This window comes from Homalodisca vitripennis, chromosome 3 (genome assembly GCF_021130785.1).
Source record: "Homalodisca vitripennis isolate AUS2020 chromosome 3, UT_GWSS_2.1, whole genome shotgun sequence".
Lineage (NCBI taxonomy): Eukaryota > Metazoa > Arthropoda > Insecta > Hemiptera > Cicadellidae > Homalodisca > Homalodisca vitripennis.
The window spans coordinates 184,915,648-184,931,553 of NC_060209.1; the positions used below are offsets into that span (position 1 = coordinate 184,915,648).

General features: G+C 33.1%; 1 protein-coding gene across 1 annotated transcript in view; it reads right to left on the reverse strand.

Annotated features, from left to right (window-relative positions):
* The window catches only part of LOC124357852 (transcription factor SOX-13-like), a 331,085-nt gene extending 315,415 nt beyond the window's left edge, over positions 1-15,670 (reverse strand). The window contains exon 1 of the mRNA XM_046809927.1: positions 15,470-15,670. The gene's annotated coding sequence lies outside the window, so the exon portion shown is untranslated. The remainder of the gene's footprint in view (positions 1-15,469) is intronic.
* Between the last annotated feature and the right edge of the window lie 236 nt (positions 15,671-15,906).

Genomic DNA, 15,906 nt, shown 5'->3' on the forward strand with positions numbered 1-15,906 from the left:
GTACAACACTTACACAGAGGTCCTTGATTAGAGGTCGAAGAGAACATCTTGCCGAAGGCGAAAGAGCTTAGTCCTTGTAGGATTCGGACGTAGTAGTTGTTTATTCGCAATGGCACGTTAATGGTAATTGTCCCTGTTGATGAATGAACGCGGCGAGATGTGGGAACGGCGGACCGGACCACAATAATCAAGTCCGGTGTTCCACTTCCAGACCAGTCCGCTTCCTACATTCCGGTCCCTTCGCCGCCAAAGCGGAAATTGGACAATTATATTGTAAAACCGAAAGTTTATAATGTCCCCGCTCCGGGAATGTGGTTGCATCGATATATTTCGGCACAGTAATTGTCGAGTGGAAAGGTGCTTTGAGTATTTATTGTCGTTTGTCACCGGTATTGGTATTGGGCTTACCAGCGTTATATAAATGCCCACACAAAACAGTGCCAAGCGCTAACCTGCAGAGAGAAAGGTTCGGGCGATTTCACCTATATTAGCGAAACTCTGTTTGCATACTGTTGCAGATTTTATTTATTTTAATTTCCGTAGATTTTGGATTGCACAATAAGATGGTTTCGGTAGAGAGAATGACAATATATGTATAGACAATGTTCATGGTCCAATAATATTTTTTAGCATCTTCACTCTATAACATGATACTTCTGAACCAGCCCACAAAAAGGTAACTACTGTGATCCTAAATGTAACTAAACTTACATGATAACTAATACTTTCCGTGATATATCAACTAAAGACACCTGGATAGAGTGCTGTGCACAAGAATTCCTCTCGAGTATTGTTTTTATCGGCAGCACGTGCTGTCCGTGGATGGCACACAGATTTCTTCCACCAAGTAGGGAATGACTTCTTGAATAGTCATTTGGTGAAGTGGACACGACAAACTTGGGTTAGCAAGTTTTTCTCACTGCCCGGACTGAGTCGCTTCGGCCGATGCCAAGGTAAGATATTCTCTTGCTAATCTCTCAAAAAAGGCAGTGAGGGATGGGAATCCGTGCAAGAAGTCCAAGTGTTAGGGAGATAAAAAATTAGCAAGACTACAAGATTAAGACTGTGATTGCCGTTAGGGACTTCCTCAAGTTGCTGTGCTGGTAAGGCAGTGAGATCCATGTTTTGGCAGTCATCATAGTGTCTGTTGCCTTACAAGTAAAGTTTGTCCATCTCATGGGGTATTGTGCTCACGAGTTTCTAATCCACCTCGTATCCGTTTTCTTCAACATAATTCTAGGCTTTAATGGTTTACAAACTGCCTTACGTATTTGGTTACTGTGGCGTTACTATTTCTTGAAAGTTCAATTGATCTAAAATCATAACTTCAATAATATTAGTCAGGCATTTTTATAGGATCTTGGTTCTGTACTTATAGGAAGCAAACTTGACAAATTTCATAGGACATAGTGGTGAAGAAGTTATAATAACTGATTTTATAACTCGTCTCCACCTGATGTTGGACGTATTACTAGCATTCTTCAGATCCATTTTCGTCAATCTAATTCTGGGCGCTGACTACTTCCAAATGGGAGAACCTATTGGTTACTATGACGTTACTGTTTTTGAAAAGTTCCTGTGCACCAATTCAATTATGGTCAGACATCTGTATAGGATCTTGGTTCTGTACTTATAGGAAGAACATTTGATCAATTTGCGACTCAACATGTTGGCAGTACTAAAATTTAAAAATTTGAAAACGCCCTTCATTTCTGCAAAGAATTCAAAGTCTAGTTAAAATTTTGTTGCAGACGAGGTTGTTGAACTCTGCAAGACGACACTATCTTGCTTCCGTTAATAAAGTAAAGAAACAAGTACCGTCTCTAAACGTTGATACCCGAATCCTTGCATTAGAGCAGTAAGAGTACTATTAGGTAGAGCAAACACTGCAATGTGGACGCGCCACGGACTGCAGTAATAGCAGGAAATAGCACACGAGGTTTCACCGATGCAGGATAATTTAAATGAAATATAATAACTCTGGTATTATTGTAATAATAGCGGTCAGCTTTCACGCCAGAGTGGCGGGTCCGTTCTGAGAAGACCGGTGTAGACCGCAACAGCCCGCCGCGGGTCGCCGACTGACGAGGATTGTCGGTGAGATGACCGACACCTACTGTTCGTGGTGTTGATCGACACTCCAGTGAAACTTGGGAATTTCTACACTGAATATGACCTAATGCTATGACCCTCTACCTAAACCTGGAAGGGAGGTAAAATGTTGAAAGTCTTTGAACATTTTTGATAGATCTGTGTGAGTATGTATGTTTATGGGTAAAGGAACGTACATTTCAAATGTTGTAAAATGTGGTACGAATATTCCTTTCAGAATTATCTTGGTAAGTGGTGAAATTCGATTTCTGAAATGGATTTTGATAAACCATTACATAGGAAATATTCAGTTATTAGGAATTTTAAATTATAGTAAGTTTTAGGTTGTCAGAAATGACATACTGTAATAACTGATGTGTGGTTTTCAAGAAAATTGAGATCTAGCTTCAAATGAGTATATGTGCGCTCTATGCTTTTGGATTTAAAGACATTGGTCTCAAACCGATTCCAATAAAAACAACTTATGTAGAAATACATATTTAATCGCATTCGAATTGATTGCTTTAAGCATGTCAGCCACTTATTATAGAAAACAAATATTCTTGAGCAGAAAACCTTAAGGGACTAGAAAAAATATAAAACATGTTTCATCTCCTTAAGGATTTTCGGAAAAAAACTCGTGAAATTATTATATTATATTATATTAACTCAACTGAAATCAAAAGCTTTCATATTCATGCCAAATTCTTATGTGCAAAATGGTGTGAAAATGTTGAGCAAATAAAGTAAAATCTGTGTTCTAAGTTTGAGTAAAACACTTTTTAAGTACTAAATAGAGCTCAGAGTTTAACTGAAATACCTTGTGCTACAGAACTACACTTTGTACGAGAAGTTCAACAAGTAGTCTGCGTAGTCCTAAAAGTTATAACGCAGTCTGGAATGGCATTCGCCTTATATGTTCTAAAGTATTAATTTAAATTAAAATTTGTTCCAGTAATTTAGGGATACTTATGTCACCGTGTGAAATATAAACAAGACTTAAAAATTGCTTGGAATTATTTACTTTAGTTATGGTAATGAAAGCGCCTTGATCCCCCAATTACTGTTCTCTGAATATGACATACTTCTTACACATAGTGTATTGGATCAATGCCAAAAGTTCATTTGCATATTTATTCCATGTCAAAATAGTGGTAAGCTTAGTTTTTAATCTACATAAAATAATTAATTGGCTGAGCGTTAGCAAACCTTATTAATGGCTGCAAAAATTCACTTTTATCTATCTGTCCGCACGATATGTCGAAAACGAACTGACATATACACTTGACATATTGCGTGGCGCTTCATTTCTACACGGGAAATATGGAGATCGTACATGTTTGGCTGAGCGTTAGTGAACATTTTTACGTTGGCATTTTGGATAACCATGATTCCGACGAGGAAATAGCATAAGAAATATATTGGTAAATAAACTGAGTACTATCATACACTTCTTTTTATGAAACATAGATTTGAAATTTTGCATCCAAAATATGCGAAGCCTAAGATACATGTTGTGACGTACTACTCCTAATTACCTATTATAAATTATGTAATGCTTTTAAATTCCTATATTAATTCTAACAAACAATATAAATAATCTGGTTAAAGCAGTTTACCGAGTCTATACTTCCACAGGAAGGAGGGAGGATCATTTAAAATTTGCATTATGTTGTTTTTATCCTCAAGAAAGATGAAGCAACACATACGTAATCGTGATTAACTAGGCTAGATTAAATGTTGACATTTACGATAATAACAGGGAGTAAAATGGAATAAAGGTGTTAAACGATCTTGCAGCTTTTTATAACCTCTTTCTTAATTTACGTAGTCTAAGGAATTACGTTCAACAATATTACACGAAAGATCAGAATTGACAATCTAGACAGTCAACTTCCTAAATTTAAATATGTGTATAGTAATAAATGTACATACATATTATATGCAAATAAGGTACTTACTACGGGATGGATATTAGATTAAGTGGCTGAGCGTTAGCGAAGCCTATCATTCGTGGGATGGAAAAGTGTCATTTCTGTATGTATATCTGTCTATCCGAACGATGCCTTCAACACGAACTAACGCCATATATTTTATGAAGTTCATTTCCATACAGACAACACTGAATTCAATGATAATGCATGTCACTCCATGATATGTAGATGAGTGCTTAAAAATATTTGAAATAAAGAATAATAGAGTGGTAGGTCAATGTTCAAAGTTGGTGACAATATTTCTTTTCAGCCCACTCTTGTGTAGTAGTGCCCACCTCTCTATCTTACCGAAGCTTTTATTATTTAAACACTGCTATGAAAGCTAGCTCGATAAACCAAAATATGAATGAGTATCAAATTAGCTACAGACTTTTTGTAGCCAACTTCTGAGAAGCCTCTTAAGCGGAACGAGGTGTGGCGTACTCCTCCTTGTATAACAAGAGGAGAAGAGATGGTAATTGTTAAGAAAAATTGATAAGCAGCGGACCCAAACTGCAAATTGCTACAGTAACAATTGCTTAATTTACATAATTTTATAACGATAAGAGTGCATATTCTTTTTATATCATCTGAAAAATTGAACAGAATTGTAGCACAATATAGGTTACTTAGATTTACAATTTAAAATATTTTTTGTGTATAGAAACCCATTACATTAAAGTGTGTATGTGAAAATGCTTTTTGAGTCCCGATACACTTTAGAAAAAAGTCTATAGTATCTTACTTTCGCCGGTTTATAAAATTTAAAAAAATCCAAAATATCTTGCAAGTGTTTGATTTTACAAACAACTACGAGTACAATCTTGTGAGGAATTGAGCGAACACACAATTAGCTTCAACCAAAATAAAACTTTTGCTTAAGACATTGCTTTTCGCCAACCGATCTCCCATCGCGATACCACGACATTTTAATAAAACTGGGCCTCTAGTTACAATTTTTTACTTTTTGGTGTCCATTTTAAAATTTTTAGATACTCTAAAACTTGATTTAGTTTTAAATAATTATTCTATGCTTTTCTCCGCCCCACTCGTTATTCAAAGAAATTCTGTTAGTAAATTGTCAATATTTCAAAATATCTTACTAAAGTAAGATTGAACGTAGTTTTCAAAAATGATATTTTGAATGTTTATTTATGTAGTTAATTTTTATCGAGCTTAGGACAAATCAGCTTGGATCTATCGCGTTTCCGCCAAGGTATGAAAAGGATCATAGATCATATACATTGATAGTTTCAATTAAATAAAGGATAAATGTAGAGTTTTAGATGCTGCAGTAATATTCCTAGAATCGTAGTGAGTAATATTATCAGAGGCCAAAAGGTAAACATTATGTAAGAATAATGCGACGTATTTGTTCAACTTGGCAGACGCCGCTCGTGTGAGTCAAACCTACCAGTTTATTAATTTCAACTTACCTCAATCACTACAAATATTATTTTATCCATATTTTTATAATTTAGAAAACCTTTCGAAATCCTTTATTTAATATTTAGGACCATTCATTGTATCCCAATTTAAAAAAAACTTTATATACTCTTAAAAGTAGGTTTAGTTTTAAATAATTTTTCTACCTTTTTTGTCACTCTCGTCATTCAAAATAGGTTCAGTCAGAAAATTTCAAAATATCTTCATAAAGTAAGACGAAATATAGTTTTTGAGTAAAAATTTATGGATTGTTGTTGTTAAATTTGATCGAGGTTGTAGCAAAGCAGCGTGCCTGATTTTATCAAAAACCCATTTTTTACATTAAAAGGAAATTTTTTTTATTTAAGAAAATTATATCTTTTTATAAAATATAACTTGAGATAATATCATGTTTTTCATAAACATTTTCATAAGAAAATTACTTATTTTAAGAAAAAAACATATCATTCCTCCTTTAATTATTCATATCCTTACTGTAAAAAGCGTTATCCTTATCTTTAGACATTTGTATTTAGACCTAAAACTGGGATGCCCTAAAGTTTAGCTTCAAATTCCTACCTTCTTCACCTCGTAGTAAGGTCAAACATAATATGTCTATTTTCCTGCCTTTGGAAATTGTATCTTAGTGAGGTGTGACCAAATACCGACTGTACCACTTAAGGTATCGACATGGAACTGGTTTGATTCTCATCCATACTTTGCGTTAATAATATTTCCCTAACCCACACTTTCCAAGCTGTGTTCGACTCGAGTAAGGAAACCACGAGGACGTAAAGCCAGATTGAGAATTCCGTAAGCTACTAGAACCTGATCGCCCCGAGTCTTCCATAACGCCCAACGTTGGAGTACACGGTATAATGTATGGAAAGGGTGCCCATATTAGTAAGGTACCGGCGGACATTATGGCACGGGCCACCGGGCTTGTGTAATGCCGCCAAATCGCCGCCACTTTCCTCCAAACCCTTCCGCCACACGCCAAATGTCAACAGCCCACTTTATCTCAGCCTTCGGCGTCAGGGAAACTCTGCACACGGCGTATCGACTGATCGATCCGTCGATCCTTTCGGCTCTCCAATAACGCGGCTTTTATAAGGGAATATCGATGTAAAAGACGGTGTATTTGATGACGGGAAGGATACCAATCTAGAAAGTTATGGATAGAGAGTGATTTCTAATACACCTTCCATCTGGATCAGATACTTTGATGGTTACATTTAAACTTAAGAATAACCTTTGCCGAGTAGTAAACAATTGCATAAAAATTATAGTATCGATTGCTGTTTAATGCCTCATTGACTTACAGTACTTTATTTTAACATACAACATTAGAGCCACGTGACCTTACACTTAACCTGCATTTATTAATATTAATATCGAAAATAATACATTAAAATTAAAAAAGTATATGTACTAAAATTTTTCCTCATCATTCATCTCTGCTAACAACCACTTATAATACAACTGCAAGATAACCAGATTAAGCAACGTCGAGCGTGGATGCTGCTTGGATGGGTGACCGCTGAGCGATCCTGTCCTTGCAAGCATGCCCGGCTATTGGTGGTGGTTCGGAAGTCCCCTTTAAGCCGATGGTCCCCAGGTTGTGTTAGAGAGGGCTTCTTAGCCCTAACTTCGCCTGGTAAAATAAGACTACTTTACTTTACTTTATAATAATGTAAATGTTGAGCTAAGCTTACTGTTAAATTTTTTTGCCTCCTTGTAGACCATTCTACACTGGAGCTGAAGAGTCAGTTATTACCTTAAAAACTATTTCTTCAAGCCATTTAATAAGTTTAAATTTCACAATTAGGGCAAGACAAGAATATTAAACCAACTAGAAAATGGACCTACATTGTAAATGTTTCAAACTTTAAACCAACGTAATTTTTTAAAGTGAACCCTTTAAGGTCGGATTTGCGGCGTTGTATTCTACTAATAAAGACCTTTAATTCGATGTACTACTTGACCTATGCTCTCATTTAAAATCTTTTTTTGACTCCTTGGGGACCATTCCCCTGACAAGATACAAAAATGGCAATTTACTTCAAAAAGTAGACTCATAGGTGCAGAAATGATTTACCACGTTTTATTACTTTACCTGGAATTGTTCGGGAACTATCGAGCCCATGCGAGATTTTCTAACACCCTGTATATTGTTATAGAAACGAATATTTTCTTTATTTATAGTGTAGTAAATGAAGAGAAAATTTTAATTGGTATATAGTTATTTTTTACCGCTTCGCCAGAAAAAATGTGAGAAATTCAGAATATGATAATTGTTATTAGACCTATTGTAGACATTACAATGTGTAAACATGTAAGGTTTCACGATACTACTATAATATCTACCTGGTGTTAGCGCAGGTTAAAATGCTGTCTGTTACGCTACACAACTGTTATTTACTGATATCAATCAATGTTAATACCATACTGGGAGTGCCGATGGCCGAGTGGTCTAAGACGTTGGACTTTGAGGCTGAGTTAGAGATAGAGCAGGTACGAATCCTGTCTGTGACCGTTATCAGTACCATCGACCTTGTACTGTATCGACTCTCCCCCTTATCCTGTTTGATAAGATCCTCGCACAGGCCAGTGGCCCAAGAGGACGGACAGAATAAGGCTTAAAAGGGGATCGGCCTCTCTTTATATAAAGTGCAAAATAGGAAATAGCTAAACTATACTTAATGGTGCAAAAACTTAATAGTGGTGAAATTTAACTTTTAATGTAATAAGGTCGCCTGGGGAACGCTGAGGTCGGTTGTGATATTAACGTAGAAACGACCTCCATCGTAAACCTCAAAACGTTCAGATTTAACTTTTAATGCATTAAGGTCGCCTGGGGAACGCTGAGGTTGGTTGTGATATTAACGTAGAAACGACCTCCATCGTAAACCTCAAAACATTCAGATTATTGCTTCCCGACATAACCTACCGTTGTCAGACGAAACGAACATTAAAGTTGTCCACTCGTATGAGTAAAGTTTTCTAATTCTAATTTTGTAGCAAATATTTAAGCGGTTCTTTCAATAAAATATTAATATCAAAATTATAAAACACACACACACACGCACACACACAAAGCTACGAATATCTAATGAAAAGAAGACAGTCACTGATATTATATAAGCAGAAATTATACAGGGGGTTTGAAAACATTATTGCAATATTTTAGGATGTGTTTCTACTCATTTCAAATAAAACAAAAAGTTTCCTGTGGCCAGCAGTAGTTTACTCATCTGTCTGCACGTGTTTGGGGGATTAACTTCAAACTCGGTACATGTATGATGACTACTAAGACCTATTTTGGTTTGAAACTGTCAAGTTTCTATTTTGTACCAATTGAAAATGGCAGTTTTCTATATTTAAAGTGTAATAATAGAAAAAACATATATTTTAAAAATATGTACATAACACAAAATGTGAAATTTTTTAAATCAGATGATGAACAACTTGATTATTCACATTTTTCATAAAATAAATACAAGAAATTTACAATATCTCAAACATGCTCAACCTAAAATAAATTGCAACTAGATGTGTTTTTTTTTTAATAAAAGAAATGCTATTAAAAACGTTACAATGACTGTTCCAACAGAATCGAAAAGGTTACTGAATATACAATTCTTAGTATTACTTTCCTCTATTTTCTATGTTGAAGCTTTTTATTTATTTAAGACGAAAACTATATAGTGGAAAAACATTTTGGTTTCCAAATCTAGCAATGGACTATTTAATACAAAGAGATATCCCATATTTAAGTCAGTGGTTAAATTGCTAACCTTAACGTGATGCAATAGTGTTTGATTAGGTTAGTTTTTTAAATTTTTTAACTGTTATTTGTCATCTTTTTAAGGAGCTTCTCTTGATTTTTTAGAGCATTTTTTATACGATTTCATGAGGAATTGAAAGAATTCAAATTAGTAACTGCGGACATATTAGAAAAGTGGAAGATAAAGTTATTAACTGTTTTCTGTACAAATATAAGAAATTACTTCAGGTAAATTTAATTTTTACGTCATTTTCATAAAATATATTTTCTTCCAATGCGTCATCAATCAAACAAACACTTTTTATTAGATAGAATTTATATTTCTGTTAAATATAAATCTACTATATTTCTTCTGGCATTCTTAGCTTTAGTCGTTTATCCTTTGGTTAGTTCCAAAATTTTCCAAATAAATCCAACTTTAAATGCGTACAACTCGTTATTCTATTTTCAATGTTTTCTATGTTCAGAGTAATTTTCTAAAAGATCTCTGACATTCAAAGTTAAATTTCCAGAAACATATTCGATAATTTTAACCGTTAATATTATAAAATAGTTGAATCGCCAAGGTGGCCAAAAATAACTTAGTCGTCAAATCCCCTTTCTATCGTCATTTCAGTTATTACATTTAATTCTTATGGTTATATTTAATACCATAATGGTTAACAGAGCAGTCTTAGATTCTTGTGGTGTTGTCTCTCATCAGTAATAAAATGAATACGTTTGACTTCTTTACCCGTAGTCCTAGACAACTGGCTTGGCATGGGAACTATTACTTATGTTGGCAACAATCACTGAACAAACACTTCTTATTAATAAGATCTCTTGATAATGCGTTGTGTGCTTCGTTAAACTATACAACGAGTAAATTGGTTTCAACAGTTTAAATGTTTAAGCTAATGTGAAGAAAACATGATGTTTCCGGACATTTACCATCGTTAAGGGATACAAAATGGCAGTACCACTACGTTTCGAGATCTGCAATCTGATCTCTTCCTCAGGTGAATAGCTAACCTAATACACAACTACAATCTAGGTTAAAATAAACAAATCATACTGGAGCGTCTATTTAAACCTAGATTGCAGTTACGTGTTTGGTTAGCTATTCACCTGAAGAAGAGATCAGATTGCAGATCTCGAAACGTAGTGTTACTGATTTTTTTCACTGAACAATGGCAAATGTGTGAAAAAATTATGTTTCCTTCACAATCCTTCCATCGTAAAAAAACAACCTTCAAACCAAGAACTAATGCTAATGTTCTTTGTTTCTTATTAAATAGTGTGAAATTCCCATGATCGCGAAATTGAAATGAACGGACTCAAAAATAGGAAATAAATAGTTAAAACAATAAATTTACCAGCATTTATTTATTTTCGCCATTACTTAAGGTTCTGTTTGAGGTGAAAGATGAAGATGGCCGATTATTATTTAAAAAATTTAGCTCGCAAAATATATACAATGAAACATGAGAGTGTTTTATCGTAATGTTGTAATGTGAAATTGAGAGATTTTTATTGTATAATATGAACCAAGTTACTTACACAGTGCCGAAAATCTCTCACCATTTACAAAGTAGATCACAAACATGGTTAGAGCATGGAAGAATAAAAATTATAGTGGTTTAAAAACGAAAGGCCTACAATTTATGTCACACTAAATAAAAAAAATCATGCCCTGTCCCTGTACGCGTTACATAAGGAATAACAATAATTTTATATAATTATTAAAATATAAAGGATTGTTTTACAGTCGGTATTTTAATTTTTTTGTTATGTAATGAATATGTATGGAAATGAAAGAGTAAGGGTATGTCTTAAAATGTTGCCTCCTTGGATATGTAATTTGTTGTATATTGTTAATTTATTTATAGTAGGCATATATATATATATATATATATATATATATATATATATATATATATATATATATATACTTTAAAACGAAGATTAAAAGCAGAATTAAAATTTGCAAACGAAATACAACAAAATCTAACCTTTAAGAAATCAGTGTTTATTTTAATTAATTAAGTATTATAGAAGTATTAGTAATGTTAACGTAAAATTAAAATATTATTTAGTAAGTTCACTTATTCAAGAGAATTAAGTTCACTTCATATACCTTGGTACCTTAAGTAAGGTTAATTTCTTTCACCTTACTTAAATATTTTTATCCGTAAGTATACAATTGAAAAAGTAACAAATTTGTTTATTTTGATTACGGTTATTTATATAAACTTTTACTCAGTGATCAGCAACAATCTCGTTGTGGTTGAGTTATTTCGAAGCGAGTTCTTATATTTTTAAGCCTTTACTTCTAAATTAAAAATAACTTTAATTTTCAAGCACTACGATAGTAAATTTACATGTTCCCGAAGACATTTAAAACTTGCATCATAATGTTCAATCTTTATAAAGATATTTTGCCGTGTATACCTACTTTTCTATACCTCGGAATTATCTGGACATTTAGTAGAACGTTATTAACATAAAGGAGGATTATTTTATTCCCTCAAGAAGACTGAAAAGGTCTTGAAGGAAATTCGCGTAAGCCATTTTAGGGGGACTATTTACACATTTCTAATTTAATTCATTCTGAGGGAGTTATAAAACTACATCGTATTTCTTTAATATTTTCTTCTTATTTTAATGTTGTCAAAACAGTTCAAAACCATCCTAGTTTATAACTTGATGAATCACTCGAATTCATTTCTTCAAGTTAAGTCAAGCCTAACACAAGTTATACCAAATCGGTATTGGCAGTTACAATGCATCTTTAAAATGCCTATATAGGTGTTTTTTGCCTACGGATTCTGTCATTAATGTATTTCTTTCGTATTAAAACTGAAATGTATTTAAAGCCTAAGTAATGGGTCTAGCCGTTAAATAAATTTTGATACATTATCAAGATTTTATAAATACAAGCTTTTAACAGTTTAATGCACGGTGGAATTGTCATCGTTTTCAAGTTTACGGCACGATTAACCTTCCATTACAACCATTAAAAGCTAATACCTACATCATTTTCGGACCGATTTTATGATCTAGATGTCAAAAGCTTTAAAAACGTCAATAGCCCCCAATCTTGAAACGTGATATGTTAATATAATATTAATTTTTACCTTCATTTGTGACTGCAAGAAAAATAATTGTACTAAATTTGAGTTTATTATCTTACTGGTTTAAAATAAATATAAAGCAATTAATAACTAAAAATAACCTTTGCTCGAGTCATATCATTGTTTGTTCTAAAGTCAAGATGTAATTAAATTAAATTATTACTTTATCCTTCTTAATTTCTTTAACGAGCGAATTATAACTTCTAAATTGACATTTTGGTGTTATATGCATCAACACAATTATTACTGTTAAGAGAGGAAGCTCATCTAGTTGACCCCAAAACCTTGGAATTAAATAAATATTTTGAGCTTTAATCTTCCGCCCTCTCGGATGTTTATTGAACAAAAAATGAAAGTAAGTATATCAGCATGAAGTAAGTATGTGATGAACTTGCAATGCCGATTTGTTTGTGATGTATTAACTTGCAATGTATGTGATATATTTGCCGAATAGCATAGTAGTTCTCATAAAGTGTGTAGGATTGTCCAAAGGTTTACTTTGTTCTAAATGGCTGTGCTTATCATTTTATTATCAATAGTAATAGATTATACGTAGATGTACCTCTTAAGACGTGTACATTCCGAAATATGTTTAATTTTTTATTATTATTTAGGTAAATGTAACAATAAGTTATCTTTTCGAACGGAATTCATAATGTGGCTAAAGCGTGGGGAGGACAAGATACAAGATAGATATTCATTTATCACCTATCATAGTCATTCTATACATTCATTGTTTGAGACATTAACAATTTGTTTGCTTAAAATGTACATGGTTTATTTGCTTTTTCGAAGTAATTGGATCTAGTACTAAGAAAACATACAGGTAATTTTAGCCTCCATTTCCGGCAGAATCATCTTCACATCATAATATCAAAGAGTAGTAATTTACTTCAAAAAATGTCGGTTAAGTAAGTCGTAAAAAACGGACAGGGTTGTAGAATGGACCTACTGATAGTGTTTACAAACAACCAAAAAGTACGTATAATTTTATTTCCTTGAACAAAAAGTTTAATATATACAGTTTTTGAACAACGTAATCGTAAAATATTATATTGTCTATGTATTTGAGAGCTGTGCAAAATCATAATGCATAATCTTCCATTATTTATAGATATTCCGTTAAACCAAAGACTATATAAGAAATAAATAAGTTAAATCGCCTTTTTACATGACTACTCAACTCTCAATCTCTGTTGAACAATCTCTGTTCAACTAATCACTCAAATTGAAACACATTACTTCTACTTAAATCCTTGACAAACCAACGCTCCGGTATCAACCAATTGAATTTGAAAGCACTAATCTCTGTGGCTTGGGGGCGTAGCCTCCCAGCGAGCCAAAGGCGTATGTTAATGTATACATTGCAAAACATAAAATACCTTAATTGCATTAACTTTATGCAAAGGAATTCAAAATACTTGTGTCTATCTTTACTATCCTTTTATGGTATACAGTTTGATTGTAGATATATTGTGGGTACATTTACTCATAAATATTTAACTCTTTGTTACTCGGGTACTGATTTGCACTTAAATACATCGCGGGACTTTGCAATACAACGGTTTTGTTGTTGCCGCGCCGTGATATATTCACTCTAATGAAAATACATTATACATTTGTGCTTTACTCTTAGCACGCTATTCAAATTCATACGAAAATACTATGCAAACTGACATAACACGCAGTTTAAATTCATAAAGAAAACCATTTTTTTTAGATATAACATAAATGTTATAAAACATTGTACAATTTTGTCCACTGTTATATAGTGAAAACAACTTGATTTGGTTTAATAGAAATAGTTAACTTAACCAGATTGGAAGCTATCTCTATTTTCGAGATAATTTGTTATGAATGTCAAAATAGAAATAAGTTAACAAAATACATTGGAAAGTTTTAATTTCCCCAATAAAAAGGTAAGCCGAAAAACATTACAACAGTTTAACGTAGTTAGCCTACTCACTTGCAGGTTATGATATTATTGAGTTTGTAAACGATGTACTTATTGTAAATGACGGCTAGTAAATGTGTGAACTATGTATTAACTACTAACAATAGTGGAACTTTTTCTTGACCAATTAATTCATTACTTTAATTAATCTAATTTGAATTAGTTAACTATAAGACCAATTAAGTTTTTTACATAATTCAACTATACATTACTAGACAGAATATTGTCAGTTTATAGTTTAATGTCTAAAATATGTTAATTCAGTACAGATTGTACTAATGAAACATTGCTAATATTAAAATTGTGGAATAAATTTTATCTAAATTTATTAATTTAGAAATATTTGTAACGGCTCAGATGTTTATAAATAGTTAAGAATTTGTTTAATATTCTACTGTCTTAAAAATGTCAGGAACAGAAAATATGTACAATAATTTAAATCATTGCAAAACATAAAAGTCACAGCGTACATATGTATATCGCATAAACGGCGGCACCTGTTTTCAATAATTGTTATTATTTGAAACTTTTAACGTTATTTATACAGGTATTGAAAGTGTGATATGTACAAACGTATGGATATAAATATAAATATAGTTCTGCTTTCATTTAAAAAATGTTATTTCGTTGAAAGTTTAATTGTCTATTAGATATACTCTTGATATGTAAAATGTATTACAAATATACTAAAGATTGTATCCAATATAAGTTAGTTCATATAATTACATCAATATTAAATTGAATATTTGTATAGCCTACTTACTGGTTACTGTAACATCCGTATAAGAATTTTGAGGTTAATAATAATCCATTTATGATAATTAAGACGTTTGGTAGAACATATTTCTAGTGAGAAAATTCAACAATGTTGAAATTTATTACTTATACTTTATTTATAAGACCTGAAAGAATTAACAAACCAATTATACTACAATTCTGTCTGCTGTCATATGGATATGGACATAACACACTTTGATTGAAAACAAAATGAAAAACACACTATAAGATATGTAACAACACAGTTTCGTTTAATGCTCAAACTTAAAGTACAACTACAGACTAAATTCTAAAGAGACACCAACGCGCGTACATCCAGAAGGCGTGAACATGATTGATATCTACTTACAACAATATAGAAAGTTTAACAGAAATCCACGGATGGAGCAGGGAGGTGAGCACAGACAGTGTAACCAAGTTTCACAGAATTCACAGAACAACTTATCACTGATTGGCGGGCGGGTTTCACGGTTTCACAGCGCTGCGCACACGTGCGGCGTGTGCACTGAGAGCGGTTTTTGTTCGACGCAAGCGCGGAGATGGCTCGGCGTACACTGAGGCTGCGCGGCAGGGACGGAAAGGCTGCAAGCAGTCAAGCCAGTTTGGATGTTGGCCTGTTGATTGTTGTATGGCTCTCCACTATCATACAAACAAACCCCCCTCTCTGTGTAGGCTCCTCCTTTACCTTAGCGACTGGGTCTGTTGATTGAGGATAATTTAATTACAAGTTACCAGAAAGGTTATGCAGATGATTCGAAGTAATAAGAGTCTTAACTGCGATGTAGT